At 39.9% G+C, this 14957-nt stretch overlaps 1 long non-coding RNA gene across 1 annotated transcript in view; it reads left to right on the forward strand.

Annotated features, from left to right (window-relative positions):
- The window catches only part of LOC145717866 (uncharacterized), a 483779-nt gene that overhangs the window by 399171 nt on the left and 69651 nt on the right, over nt 1-14957 (forward strand). The window lies entirely within an intron of this gene.

Here is a 14957-nt window from a genome sequence, read left to right on the forward strand (position 1 = left end):
TGAATACCCAACTTTTACATCAACATGGATGGGACTGGAGGAGATTATGCTAAGTGAAATAAGTCAAGCAGAGAAAGTCAATTATCATATGATTTCACTTATTTGTGGAACATAAGGAATAACATGGAGGACATTAGGAGAAGGAAGGGAAAAATGGGGGGGGGAACTGGAGGGAGAGATGAACCATGAGAGACTATGGACCTGAGAAACAAACAGGGTTTTAGAGGGAACGGGGGAGGGGGGGATTGGTTAGCCCGGGGATGGGTATTAAGGAGGGCACGTACTGCATGGAGCACTGGGTGTTATACGAAAACAATGGATTGTGGATCACTACATCAAAAACTAATGATGTATTGTATGGTGACTAACATAACATAATAAAATTAAAAACTACAAAAAAATAAAAAATAAAAAATAAAATAAAATAAAAAGGCAAAAAAAAAAATAGTCATCAGTCATGTTGGTAGTATCTGCCCTTGATGTGATGCAATGTGATGAGAATGGCACTTCACCTCTGTGGTCTTCCTCTCCAAAACCCATAACCCTAGTCCAATCAGGAGGAAAACATCAGACAAATCCCAATTGAGAGACATTCTACAAAATACCTGAGCAGTACCCTTCAAAAACTGTCAAGGTCATCAGAAACAAGGAAAGTCTGAGAATTGTTACAGCTAAGATGAGTCTAAGGAGGCATGATGACGTGCCATAGGATGCCCTGGTGGGATCCTGAAACAGAAAAGGGACATTAGGTAAAAAAAAAAAAAATAAGGAAATTTGAATGAAATATGGACTTAAGTAAATAATATATAAATATTGGTTCATTAATTGTGACATATGTACCATAGTAATATAAGTTATTAATAGTAAGGGAAACAGGCTCTGGGGTATATAAGAAGCCTCTGTACTGTCTTTGCAATTTCCCATAAATCTAAAAGTATTTCAAAATAAAATGTTTTATTTAACAGAATGAACTAAAGCCGGGGGCCTGGGTAGCTCAGTTGGTTGAGCATCCGACTCTTGGTTTCAGCTCAGGTAGTGATCTCAGGGTCGAGATCGAGCCCCGCATCGGGCTCCATGCTCAGTGTGGAGTCTGCTTGAGATTCTCTCTCTTCCTCTCCCTCTGCCCTCCTGCTCCTGCTCTCTCTCCCTCTCTTTCTAAAATAAATAAATAAATCTTTTAAAAAAAGAATGAACTAAAGCCAATTCAAATCATGCTGTACCAGTTCCCTGGGAGAAGAAGGTAGAAACTAAATGTGAACACAAGGCCTTTGCCTATATGTAAATATCTATTGAATTACCCCATCTGAATCCAATTGGTTGAATTATAAACCAGTCTGCATCATTTTCCATAACTGAGGTTGGCATATGTGTAGTAATGAAGGGGCTAATGTAGCTTCTACAGTAAGCTCCAGGACACTCTTCTCCTTCCCCCTCCTTCCCACCCACCTTCTTCCCCCGCCCCCCCACAGAACTGAGCAGCAATATTAACCCAAGGAAATACCACTTGCAAGGACCTCTTTAAGAAACTGGTATCACTGCAGGTTATTTCACTAGATTTTCACTTCTGATCATATGAATTTAATTATTTTAATTTGAATTATTTTTCATGTTTCAGTTTTTCTAGGTCTGCTCTATCCAGTGCAAGTAAACTATCAAATCCAATAAACTTCAGTTGCTTTTTCCCTAGGTTTTTCATTATTTTAAGACTCTTGTCTGTCAGCAATGAACATGGGGTAGATAAACCTTATGTAGGAAAGATGGTCTGGGATAGCTTGAGAAAAGTTTGTACGCTAAATGGAGTTTTCCTTCAATACCTCTCCTATCCCTTTTTAGATTCTCTGATTGGAGTCAGAAACCTAGCTCTATTGTGATTTCCCAACAAGGACACCCTACTGGTCAAGTTTTCCAAAAATAGGGTCTAGTGATGTTGTTCCACCTCTTTTCCTTCCCTTTTTAAAAGTCTTCTTTGTTCAGTGCTTTGATTTTTGTTACTTGTCGAAAAGGAAGAAATTCATATTCTTATTTACATTAAGAAGTGACTGATAAAAACAAGCACTATTCTCCTTGAAGATGTTGCATATTAAGAGGAGTCCCTGTAATGGCACTCCTGTGGTGAGCAGTATGACAAAAGGTTGTGGGGATGTTTTTTAGTACAGAGATCTTTCTTATATTCCCCAAGGTTAGGGAGACTGGGCATCCAAGTTTGCCCAGGACAATCTCATTTTATGCCTGTTATTGTGGAGTAATTATTAGAGGAAGCTGCTTTCACTCCCCAAATTACCCCAGTCTGTATGATAAATTATATGAACCCCCTACCAGAATCACCCCAGGCAAAATCCTGTTTCATCAAGTCAGCTTTCATTTATGAAGTACAAAAGTGAAGGAGCCAGCTAATGCTCGTTACAGGGTATTGTTGATTGCCAACATTAAACACACTCCGTTGACAGCAAATGGAATTTTGCTGCTGATGGGATGTAACTAATTTGTTCCTCTGTTATTTCAATTTGTCTGTAAAGTTACCTCAGGATCTCAGGTGCTCTTCACATTAAGTTCTACCTTTGAATGATGTAAGTTCCCTAGGAACAAAAAATAGTCAAATGCCACCTAACTAAGCTCACTGAAGTTTCCCTGTGAACATCTAAATTTCTTTCAAATCTTTGTGAGTGTGCTATTTTTGAGTTGATGTTATCTGTGAGATACTATTTAAACCTGTTGATACAGAATTGACTTTTCAGAAAATAAAAATTAAGATCTAAAGCCATCTCAGGTGAAGGAGAGTAAGTCACCAACTGACCTCTGTGAGACAATATTCCTTTGTTCAAGTTAAACCTTGGTCAAGTTGGGTTGCCCCAGGACCTATGGCACTGTGGGCAGCTCTTTGGTAAAGACTGATTTCCCTCCAAAATTTGGCTTTGCTCAGTTCTTTGAGGGCTTTTGGGAACTGAACTTCAGGGTTACAGTCTTCAGATGTTTTATCTGTAGAGGAATTCTAACATAGGAAATAGAAGGAAGTGTGAACTCTTCTGCCTTCCCATCCTCTCTCTCCTCCAAATCCACCCATGATGCGACCCTGAGGGAACCTTTGACAAATTCTTCTAGGGTGAAGTAATAATGATAGCACCGGCAGTGTGAGCACTAGTTCTGCCTGCAGCATTTGGTGTAATCAAGGGTCTGTCTTCACAGACCATCATGGATGGGAGGAGAGGGGTAAGGAGGGAGACAGAGGAAGAAAGATCAGAAGGGTCACTTGCTGAAGACTGTCAGTGACCCATGGCTGAGCATCCTCTCCTTACATTCTGAGAAGAGAAATCTGAGGAATATCCAACATCTGGTAATTACTCACCTGTGTGCTGGCTAATGATTGTGGTAATGAGATGGAGCAGGGCCAATCGTCTTCCTGCTGTGCTCTTATTAGTGAGAGATAGCATCTACTTGTCATGTTTCCATTTTTATACAATGTGTAACCTAGGTGAGGCGGGGATGGTTAAGGTGCAATTGAGATAGCGGGGTAGAGAAGTAGAAAATGCTCTGGGGAGAACAAGTAGAAATGGGACAATCAGTCACTTGGAGAAAAAGCTTACTGGGACAAGTGGAGATATGGGGATGGGACAGAACAGGTTCTTGCTAGAAAAGAAGACAAGGAAACATGCTAGTCACCTCTTTCCATTGTTACAGGTAATATTGCTGTGTAATAAACAACCTCGAAACTTAGTGACCAAAAATTACAATGATCTCTGTTCAGAGCTTAGCTGGATCAGAAACATGCAGGATCTCTCTTATCCAATAGTCCAATATCTTTTCAACATGGGTCTGGCTTCAAAAAGGGAACATTCCAAGAGGAAAATCATCAATATACAAGGCTTATCAATAACCTACAAAGGGCACCTGGATGGTGCAGTTAGTTAAGCATCCAACTCTTGGTTTTGGCTCAGGTCTGATCTCAGAGTCATGAGATTGAGCCCTGCATCGGGCTCCACGCTCAGCATGGAGTCTGCTTGGGTTTCTCTCTCTCCTTCTCTCTCTGCCCCTCCCACTTGTGCCCTCTCTCTCTCTCTTTTTCTTTCTCTTAAATAAATAAATCTTTAAAAGAAAATAACCTACAAATAAAGAAATAATTAGGACTGCTGGATTCTGATTCTGGCTTTGCCTTCAATGTCATCAACTTGACTGATTTGCTTTACTCCTGTGGACCTCAGATTCTTCTTCCATGAAAACAAGGAGTAGACTAAATGTTTTTGGACCCTCTTTAATACTTATTTACAAAGAATATACTGTTCTTGCCCATTTCTCAGGAACCTTGGGTGGAATCTGGAAATAGAATAGAAAATAGCATATTGATTGTTATCACCTCATGGTGCAAACCAACCCACTCTCAATTCTTGTCTCCTTTTACAAATTCTCTGCTTCAATCCAGGGGATCTACTTTAGTGTTCCACCAGACTTTTCTTCTGTTTTACTCAGCTCAGCTATTTCATTCATGCCTATCACAGAATATCAGTGTAGCACCCAGGTCTCTTGACTTCAAGTGTAGTGTACTTCTCATATAGCTATTTCACTGTTTGGCATGCATCACTCACTCCCATTCCCCCAAACTCAACCCCTGAAAACCTTCCTAATTCTTTAAAGCCTAACTCAAAGCATAACCTCCTGTGTATAGTTTACTCCTGTTACTCCAATGGAAAGTGGCTTCTCCCTCCTCTGAACTACTTTTTCTGACTATTAGTTCTACTCATATGATACTTACATGTATGGTTTATATTTTCAAACAGAGTATGAAATAAAGAGCTCACCTCACAAATTTTATTGAAAGGCCAGTTGAAAGAATTGGTCTTTATGGAGGATTGTTGAAAGGACGATCAGGCCATCTATTCTGCTAAAATAGCCTAAAACTTATGTCTGATTCAAGTTACATCATTAAGACTACACAGTTGTACTGAACTCTCTTGCCTTCCACTATGAAACTATTTACATTGAGTTGTGTCTTGGCGTTACATCCTCAGATTTCATTGAGTGATGTTGTAAGAGTCTATTCTGCATTGTGAGATGAGAGGCATCTTTTTTCTTAAAAAAGATTATTTATGTATTTATTTATGAGAGAGAGTGAGAGAGAGAGGAAGAGAGCACAAGCAGGGGGAGCATCAGAGGGAGAGCAAGAAGCCTACTCCCTGCTGAGCAAGGAGCCTGACAGAGGGCTGGATTCCAGGACCCTCAGGTAATGAGCCGAAGGCAGATGCTTAACTGACTGAGCCACCCAGACACCCCCTGAGAGGCATCTCCTAGTCAACATCTCCCAGTGTCTCCTGTCTCAGAAATGTATTTTAGAGTAAATGTTTCATTTTCCCTGAGGTACTGTTGGCTTTTTTTTACTCCTCAAGAATGGGAACTCTAAAACCAATTCTATTGTTTTGTTGTTTTTGTTCCGTTGTTGTTCTGTTTTTGATTGTTTCTTTTGGCCACCAGGTTGCCCAGAGCCAAAGTTGTGATGCAGTTACAAAAGTTGTCTTGTTCTTAGTCATTCTAAGTGGGCAAATATGTTTGCTTCTCTTAAGATAAGCATTTATCTTGAAGGCTGTTTTTTTCCTGATTTTTTTTCTTTGCTAAATTCTACTCTTTTCTTTTTTTCCAGTTACACCTATTTTTGTAATTGTTTTAAAATTTTATTTTTTCATCATGGCATTCTATTAACTCTTTAATCCATCAAGAATTCATTTTGACATATTTTTTGGGAGGGGAATCCAAAGTATTTAGCCAATAGTATTAACATTAGCTATTAAATAATCAAACCTTTCCTGATTAGGAAGAAAATTTTGTTCTTTTCACACATTTTGAAATATATAAGTAATGCATGAATACATCACCACTGTGAATAATTTCAAGAATGTAGATAAAGCAAATTGCCCCATTTAGTCTCACATGGCCTGTCAATTTCAATTTTTCCCTCAGAGGAAATTTTATCAGTTCACGCCTTACCCTTCCAGTTCCATCCTATGCATTTAGGTGCATATATGAACATGTCAAATATATAGTTTTGTTAAATGGGGGATTTATACATAAATACATTCATATAGTACATATTGTACTATAACCATTTTTTATTCACTGATTATGGAGATCTATCTATAGCAATGTCTTTAAAGAGAGCTGATTCTTTTTTAATAGATTCATAGTATACCATTGTATAAATAATAATTGAATTCCTAATTTCTAATTTTTCACTTGGATAAAAATGCTCCAGTGATTTTACATGTATCTTTATACTCCAGAGTAAGTATTTACATAGGAAGATTTCCACATAACTGGAAGCGAAATATATATATATCTCCAGAAAATCTCTATCGATATGTATCTCTCCTGACAGTGTATGATAATAAATACTGTGAATAATTTCATCGTCTTCAACAGAACTAGTTGTTTTAATTTGTGTAAATTTTGTGCTTCTAAGTGTGTCTGAATCATATTGGAGGTTATAGTGGTCTTGTGGTTATCTACGTATTCAATTCAGGCCATATATAGTATCCTCTGACTCCTTCAACTTTAACTGCTGCCTATGTAAAATAAGAAATGCAGAACTCTTTTGTTTCCCTAGCCCTTCCTTCTGTACTTCCTAATCTTAGAATGTAATCTGGAACGTTAAAGCCAGACAATTGTTACTAAATATATAGTTAACTTATATCTCATCTCTTTCAAAAATTATCTTGTATATTTTTATTCCCTTTTGTAAGCTTACTTCCAACAATAACTGTATGATTAGCTAGTTTCAGTGCTTAAATTCAGAGTAATATACCACTACTTTTCTTTCTTAAGCTATCTATTTTCACCCCCTGATTGGTACTCGAGTAGGTCTTTCCATTTTGCTAAATGGATATCGTCTTAGATCAGGTTCCCTAGAAACAGACTCTGAGACGGAGATGTACATGCTGAAGGTCGACTGGGGAGTGAGCTTGGGAATAACAGTTACAGGGGAGTGAAGGAAGCAGGATGGGCAGGGGAAGGACTGTCAAGGCAGTTGCAACAAAGGTTTCAGCCAAATCTAAGGAAAGCTCTGGAGATGGGATGGTCCTTCAGAGTTACCCCGAAATTTGGAGCAAGAGGGTTAGACCTTTGTACTTCCAAATGGACCAGTGATTGTATATGGCCTGCCCTCTGGAGGAGTATAATCTTGGCTTCTCATCTGCTGAAGACAGTTTATAGAGAGGGAATCAGCTATGAGCCCTCAGCAGCCAGCACTCCTGGCAGTTGGGAGAATGAGTATGTCTTTTCTGAAGTGGGATATCCACAGCATCTAGTACAAATAGCAACTTTACTGAAACACAATTTTTAAAAATTTCTCTGAGTTCAAAGAGTGTCTATTTTTTTAAAGATTTTATTTTTAAGTAATCTCTACATCCAATGTAGGGCTTGAACTTACAACCCCAAGATCAAGAGTTGCATGCCCTGCCAACTGAAACAGCCAGGCCCCAAACACTATTTTTTTAAAAAAAAATTATTTCCGTATAGTTGACACACAATGTTACATTAGTTGCAGGTGTACAACATAGGGATTCAACTTCTGTATACACTACGTCATGCTTACCACAAGTGTAGCTACCATCTGTCACCATACAACCCTTTTACATTATCATTGGCTATATTCCCTATGTTGTGCCTTTTATTCCCATGATTTATTCATTCCGTGACTTGAAGCCTGTATCCTCCACTACCTTCACCCATTTTGCCCATTACCCCCAACCCTGAAGTAGAATTTTTAACTCCCCAACTTTTTCCCCTCAAAATTGCATGGATGCTATTACTTGCTTTCTGAAATTTAATGGTGCAGGGAGAAATATGAGGCTGATCATATTCTTATTTTTTTCTAGGTAACCTGTTTTGTCCATCCAGACACATTTTTCCTTATTTCTCAAAATTCAAAACTTGCACCAGAATATGTCAGACATGAGTGTGTCTATTCATTAATCATGCTTTGTACTCCACAATTGAAAACGGTTTTATTCTGTTGTACCACCAACTACTGCACTATTTCTTTTGTTTCTACTTCAGGAACACTGATTTTCTTCGTGAATGTAGGTTTCCATGCTCTTGTCTTCATATCTACCTGCTCTTTCTTTGATATCATCTTTTATCTATTTTTTCTATCTTCAGAGAATGCTTTGCAAATCTGTTCTCATTGCTGATTTACTTTCCTGTGGTGTTAAATCTGTTCTTTCCTCATTGGGTTGTGAATTTAAATTTCATTATTACATTTCTATATCTCTCGATGTCTTTCTCTCACTCAGCCATGCCCCTCTCTATCTAAGCCTGTATCTCGTGCAGTCTTTTGTCATCTCAGCTGATTTCACCATTTTCCTTCTAGTTACAGTCTATACTTTCTTTTTCTTGAGAGCAACCAATGCTCTATTTATAAAAGTTGCCTTTATAACATGTAGCACAGGTTCAAGAAAGTGTGATTATTTCATGCACTTTCAGGCTAATATTTCCCTTCCCTGATATAATAAAATCTTTTTGTTAGGACCCACTTTTTAATTTGATTAATTTCCACTTGTTGCTAAATGGTGAGGTTCAATCCAGGCTCAGTGTCAATTCCCCTTATTTGCCCTCCTGTCCAACAGAGTGCTAAAAGCATCCTCCTTTGTGATATCTAGCTGAATGACAACTGATATACGTAGCTCCTAACAAATATCTGGGATCCTGCGACCATTAATCCATTGCACCTCTCCTAACCAAGAAGGGATTTTCTCCTGCTCCTTTTGAATTTACATTATAAAGACAAATTGATTCCTGGATAAGTAGAAGCATTTTAGGATTTTGTGGTTCTTTTTTTAATATGTGTATTTATTTATTTAATTTGTGTATTTTGCTAAAATATCATGTAAAACCCCATAGATTCTAGCAGGCATAACCCTGTTGCATCTATTCCAGCTTGAGTTCAGAAGACAATTTACCACCATCTTGGTATTGAACAATGGTTATGTTCCATTTCTAGGGACTAAACTCTTCAAAAGATTTTTTTTTTCTTTAAGAGGCACTCTATGGGGGTGGAACAACAGCGCTAGCCTGCTTGTGTGCATGCCCATATTGGCTGCTACCTTGTTGCCTGGTTCGAGGTGGTTCCATGTCTCTGAGATAGGGTGGGGAATACTTAGTGGCAACTGGCAGACTTTTTTTTCTTTCTCCTTTATATTTTTAGTGTTCAGATCCACAGGTTAGTGTGTGCCTGAGCCTCCAGTAGTATGCTGGTCCTTTGACTATTTTCTTTAAGCTCTGATTCCTCATCTTCCCTTGCTCTGCTCTGTATTACAGGGGGCAGGCCCTTACAGACTGGGTTTCCCACACTTCCATGTCAACTGGCTTCCAGCTGGGCACTGATGGCAGATTGGGATATGGGAGGAAATGAGAAACCATGTATTTCTTTTTCTGTTAGTCTGTCTGTCTTTCTCTCTCTGCCTCAGGCAGGGGCTGTGGCCCCTTCGCTGCAGCCTCTTCAGAGCCCCAGCTTTCAGTAGACAGCTCCATCCACTTTCACCTTGTAGATCCCTTTCTGATTCTAGCCCTCACCCGATGGCGCTTTCCTAAGAATGGGAGCAGCTTCTTGCTATTTCCAGGTGCTGAATTGCCTCACTCTTGTGTTTTGCTTCTCTGTTTTTCCATCAACTACATAACCAATTCCCTTTTCATCTTTCCTTTTGGAAAACTTAGCAATGTTTCTGTGTTCTTGACTTAGGCCTGATGAACACATTGAATTTCTCAAACTGTTGCTTTTGTTTAATAGAAATCACTTCTAGAGTCTGGGAGTCCTGAATTTCCAGTGTTGTTGCAAACTTACAGACCTCTCCATGTTTTTTCTTTGTGAGTATTTCAATGGAGAAAGTATAGGAGGCAAATACAAAACCATTAGCTAATACCTATCATAATACATTTGTCTCTGGCTGCACTATTAAGTGTAATTTTATTATATCCTGAGGCTGTTTTTCTTTGTAGGAACCCATCTCCAATTACAAGGTGAAAACCATTGAGAAACAAAACTTTGAGTCATTATTTCATCTTTGAAACCTAGTTTCATGATGTTTCTGTGAGACTGTGGACACTCTGCTATGAAGACTTGGTAGCAGAGAGGGCAAGGAATTTTTAAGGAAGCAATACCCTAAGAAATGACACTGTAGTTAATCAGAATTTGCCAGGAATTATTCTCATTTAAGGCACAATATACATGATTAGACATGTTTATTCTGGAAACATTTGACTTGGTGTTTGTAGAGTTTAGGGATCCTGAAGACCACCCTCACATCTGACACCAATTTCAAGTTTGGGGTCCCCAAGAACACCTCAGGTTCAATAATTTACTAGGACTGAAAGAACTTACTGAAAGCCACTAAACACACAGTTACAGTGTATTACTGTTAAAAGGTAGAGGTTAAAATCAGCCAAGGGAAAAGACACAGGGGGCAAAGCCCGGGAAAGTTCCAAGTGTGAAGCTTCCAGTTGTCTTCTCCCAGTGGAGTCATAAACATCATTAATTTTTCTTGGCAACAATGTGTGATGACACACCCAAAATATTGCCAATCAAGGACACTCACCCAAGCCCTGCTGTCCAGAGCTTTGACTGAAGCCAAGTCACAAAAGCATGGTTGACTCCTGACACATGGCTAGCCTTTAGTGTCCAGCCCATCTGGAGGTCAAGCTGATACTACATGTCCAAAATCTCTACTGTAAGCCATGTTGTTAGACTATCTAGAGTGACTTGAGGCCCCCAAGTGAACAAAGACATTTTCATCAAGCAAGACATTCCAAGAGCTCACCTCCCAGGAGCTGAGGGCAAAGGCCAGACCTCTGGTTGAGTAAGGTTAATTTTTTACTGCTCAGTGTCCAAAAACCCAGAACTAAGCTAGAGTTCTTAACTTTCAGGTGGACTAGATAGGGAGTTTTATGGCCCAGCCTGGAAGTAGCCGGCTTCACTCTGCACATTTTTCATTGGTCATAGAACTTGATCATGTGGATTCTACCTAACCTCAAAAGGGGCTGGGATATGTAGTGTAGCTGTGTATAGGAGGACACGAACATAGGCTAGTAGCTCTGTCACAATGGTCCTTTCTAGCTCCTGTTCTTGGGAACAATATAGTGCAGGGCTTCAGTGACCCGCAAGTTTAGATTTTGAACTAACAGTTCAAAAATTTTATAGGGAAGATGGAATTTAAACTTACTGAGTCACAGGTGTCAGTTAATGGGAAGGGGACCAGTAGACTATATAGTATGAGGCCCATAGATGGCCTGTGATTTGTAGTTGATGCAAAGCCAAACTTCCAGTGTGATTTTGTGCCTCATCAAATATAAATACTGATAAGTGATTTCTGATTGGAGTCTCTTGTTGAATGCTTGTGTTTTTTTCTCCTCAGAAGATTAAAATAAACATTGGAAATAAGGAAATAAGTTAGATGATTGAACTATGGACTCTGGTCCATTAATCCCATATAACATTACTACAAGAATAAATTGTAGGCTAAGTGCTTATTGAGTACTGGAATTCTATCCTGATTCTCAGAAAGTAGTAGGAAGTGCTCTTTCACTTGAAAAACAGAGAAAAACTGCAAAGCAATGTAATTTCGAATTTATCAAGTCTTATTTAGGCCCTTTATCCTGTGGTGAAAGTGTTGCTACTAGAAACTGGCAGGAACATTCTCCAAGGGATGCACGAGCGTTTTCTAAGGTTGAACAGAGTAGCCATTCTTGCTTTCAAGATCTCTCTCTCTATATATATAATGTATTGATAGAGATTTAAATGTCCAACACATGAGGAATACGTGTTCTCAGAAGAGCAAAAAGAATCTTTATGAACAATTGCATTGGAGTTCACAACTCAAATGCACAGAGAACTACTTGGTCTATATTTGGTTTCTTAATGACCTCTACATTCTCTTCCACAGGATGACAAAATGACAGGATAAGGGGACCACTGACATGGTATCATTTGGGAAGGCACAAAGGATACTGACTTTCCTTCAATTATTGGTCTCTAGTGGAGCTCCATTTTTCTCTCCATTTTTCACCCTCCAAATATACATATACGGACAAGGAAGTCAAGGACATTGACTGAGGTGGAGGGTGCAGGGGACTCTCTATTTCTCCTTCCACTTTGGACATGTGATGGTCTGGGAACAGTTCCCCCAGAGCATCTTCCTCCTCTATGGCCAGCAGCCTTGTGAGGGAACAATTATATAAACTCTGGTCTGGGTCTTAACAAGACATAGTCTTTCTTTTTTCTCACTTGTTTTTCTTCTGTGAGGTAGGTTGCCCTTTACCTTTGGAATGGTAATATACTTCCCTCAACAATTTTAAATTTCTTACTTAAAGCTCATCATGAGAAGTGTTAGTGTTTATTTCTCTCCTCTTTACTTTATCCAGTTGGTTATTCCTGGGTTTGGAGAGAACATCTGGACCTCACCTCCACATGCACCAGATGCTACTGGACCTCTGTTCTGCTAAAATAACTAGGAGAGCTGGTAGTCAGTAAATGTGATGCTGTAACAGATCATTTTTAAAATCTCAAAGGCTTAACTAAATTAAATCAGATTTCTCTCTGTCATGGTATCATAGTCTAATACAGTCAGTAAGGGGACAAATTTCTTGACATGACCATTCATGAACCTGTGTCTCTTTCATCTTTTAATGCTTTGTGTTTCCATCATATTCAGTATTTTGCCTGTAATATTTCCAGAGAAGGGAGGGAGACTGGGACAGATAGGGAGTTTCATGGCCAGGCCCAGAAATAGTCTGCTTCACTCTGCACATTTTCCATTGGTCTCAGAACTAGGTCAACCTAACCTCCAAAGGGGCTGAGGAAGGTAGTTTAACTGTGTATAGGAGGACATGAACATAAGCTAGTGGCTCTGTCACAATAGTCCTTTCTAGTTCCGGTTCTTGGGAACAATATAGTACAGGGTTCATGCGACCTGAAGGTCACCCTAGCGCTGGACAGTTGTGGTGTCCACTGTAGCATTTGAGAGTCTGGCTGCTCTAGAGCACATGGACCAGAGTAATGACATTTTTATGGTCATTTTGTTGAATATTTTTACAATGTGTTTTTGTAGTACATTGCTCAACATTTTAAAATAAATGCATAACAATTACAGATAGCATCAAGAGACAGTAAAGGCACAGAGGACACATAATATCCTGCACATCAGATACCCTGAGTCCCATTAGATGAGCATCATAGGGCTAAACTTTGAATTATGCAAACCTTGTGTTCTGTTGAGTTCCAAGATTTTGGGGGGTAAGCTAGGAGAGTGGGCCTTGCACCATCTTCAGTGGATAGCCAGGTAGCATGGCAGTTACATGTGAGAGGTCTACCAGCAAGGGACTTATATAGTAATGGTAGAAAGACAGGGGTTGAAGAAAGGTTGCTGTCCAGGGAAGATGGCAACATGGGCCAGGATGGTTTTGGTAGCTGGGATCAGGGACAGAAGAGAAACAGTTGGTCCCATGCAACAGTTAGGAGACCCATCTTGGTTACCCAGTGAACTACCTTCATGTAGTTTAATGAAACAATCATTGCCCAGGAGAGTTAAGTTTGCTTTGTTGGTGTATACTTTCTTTAATCCCTCAGAGCAGTAGTTTGGAATCATATTTGCCAAGTTTCTGATACTCTTTCTGTTAAGAGGTAGAGTCTGATTTCCCTGTCCTTGAGTATGGGCTGGCCTGAGTGACTTGATTCTAATGAGCAGAATGTGACAAAGGCAGTGCTGTATGTGACTTCCCAGACTAAATCATAAAAGTCTTTCCCTTGGCTGTCTGCTTCTCTTGAGAGCTTTGCTTTTAGAAACCAGGTGCCACACTATGAGAAAGTTCAGGCCACACAGAGACGCAACATGTAGACACGTGGCTGACAGCCCCAACTGAGGTCTCAGCTGACAGCAAGCATCAACAGGCAGAAACCTGAGTAAGGAGGCCTTCCAGATAACTCTAGCTCCAGCCACCATCAGACTGTAACCACAAGAAATACCCCAAGTGAGAGCCACCTAGCTGAGCCCAGTCAATCCCCCAAAATGTGAAAGATAAGAATGATAATAATAAAATAGCTGTTGGGATTTTTTTAAATTTATTTATTTGAGAGAGAGAGAAATGGAGCAGCGGGAGGGGCAGAGGAAGAGAGAGAAGCACACTCCCCGCTGAGCAGGAAGCCCGATGCGAAACTTGATCCCAGGAGTCCGGGACCGTGACCTGAGCCAAAGGCAGACGCTTAACCACTTAACCCGCTGAGCGACCCAGGCGCTCTAGCTGCTGGTTTTTTAATGCAACTAAGTTTATTCTGCAGCTATGGATAACTAAACCAGGAGGCAATGTTATGGAAAACCCATTCTCATTTTCCTCGAATTCCTCTATGCCTCCCAAGTACTTTAAGCTATAGTATTTGAAAGAGTGGAGTATTTGGAGCCTGGGGCACAGAGGACACAGCGATGCAGACTGCCTGGTTCTTGAAGCCCAGCTCTGCAGCCGGTGGCTGTGCCAAGGAGCGAGGGAAAGCTTTCTCCTGCAATCTCCCAAAGTAACGCCACCAAGCAAATGATATTGGAGCTGCAAAATGTATGTTCCTTGGGTCTCTTGTAAAATGGGAAGGGATAAAAGCATCCTCGGAAAACTTTGGTATTTTAATTCTCCTGCAATCAGCAATCTAAGTAAAAACATGTGCTTAGCAGCACAAATGTAGGCTGGGGACATGGGTTGTAAGCACCCCTAATTCCGCCCGAAGGTAGATGGCTGCCCTTCAGCCACTTAGTCTCTCTGGAAGTTTTCTTGTCATCTGCATGATATAGATAACTTACCTACCTTGCGGAATTCTTTTAAGAATCAATTGAGATAACGTATGTAATTCAGTGAGCCCAAGGCTTGACAACACCCAGTACATATACAGTAAGTATTAGCCAATTTTATTATACAAGGTGTCACCGTTTATCCGCAGCATCTTA

Source organism: Leptonychotes weddellii, chromosome X (genome assembly GCF_054177405.1).
Source record: "Leptonychotes weddellii isolate Sample4059 chromosome X, ASM5417740v2, whole genome shotgun sequence".
NCBI classification, from domain to species: Eukaryota; Metazoa; Chordata; class Mammalia; order Carnivora; family Phocidae; genus Leptonychotes; species Leptonychotes weddellii.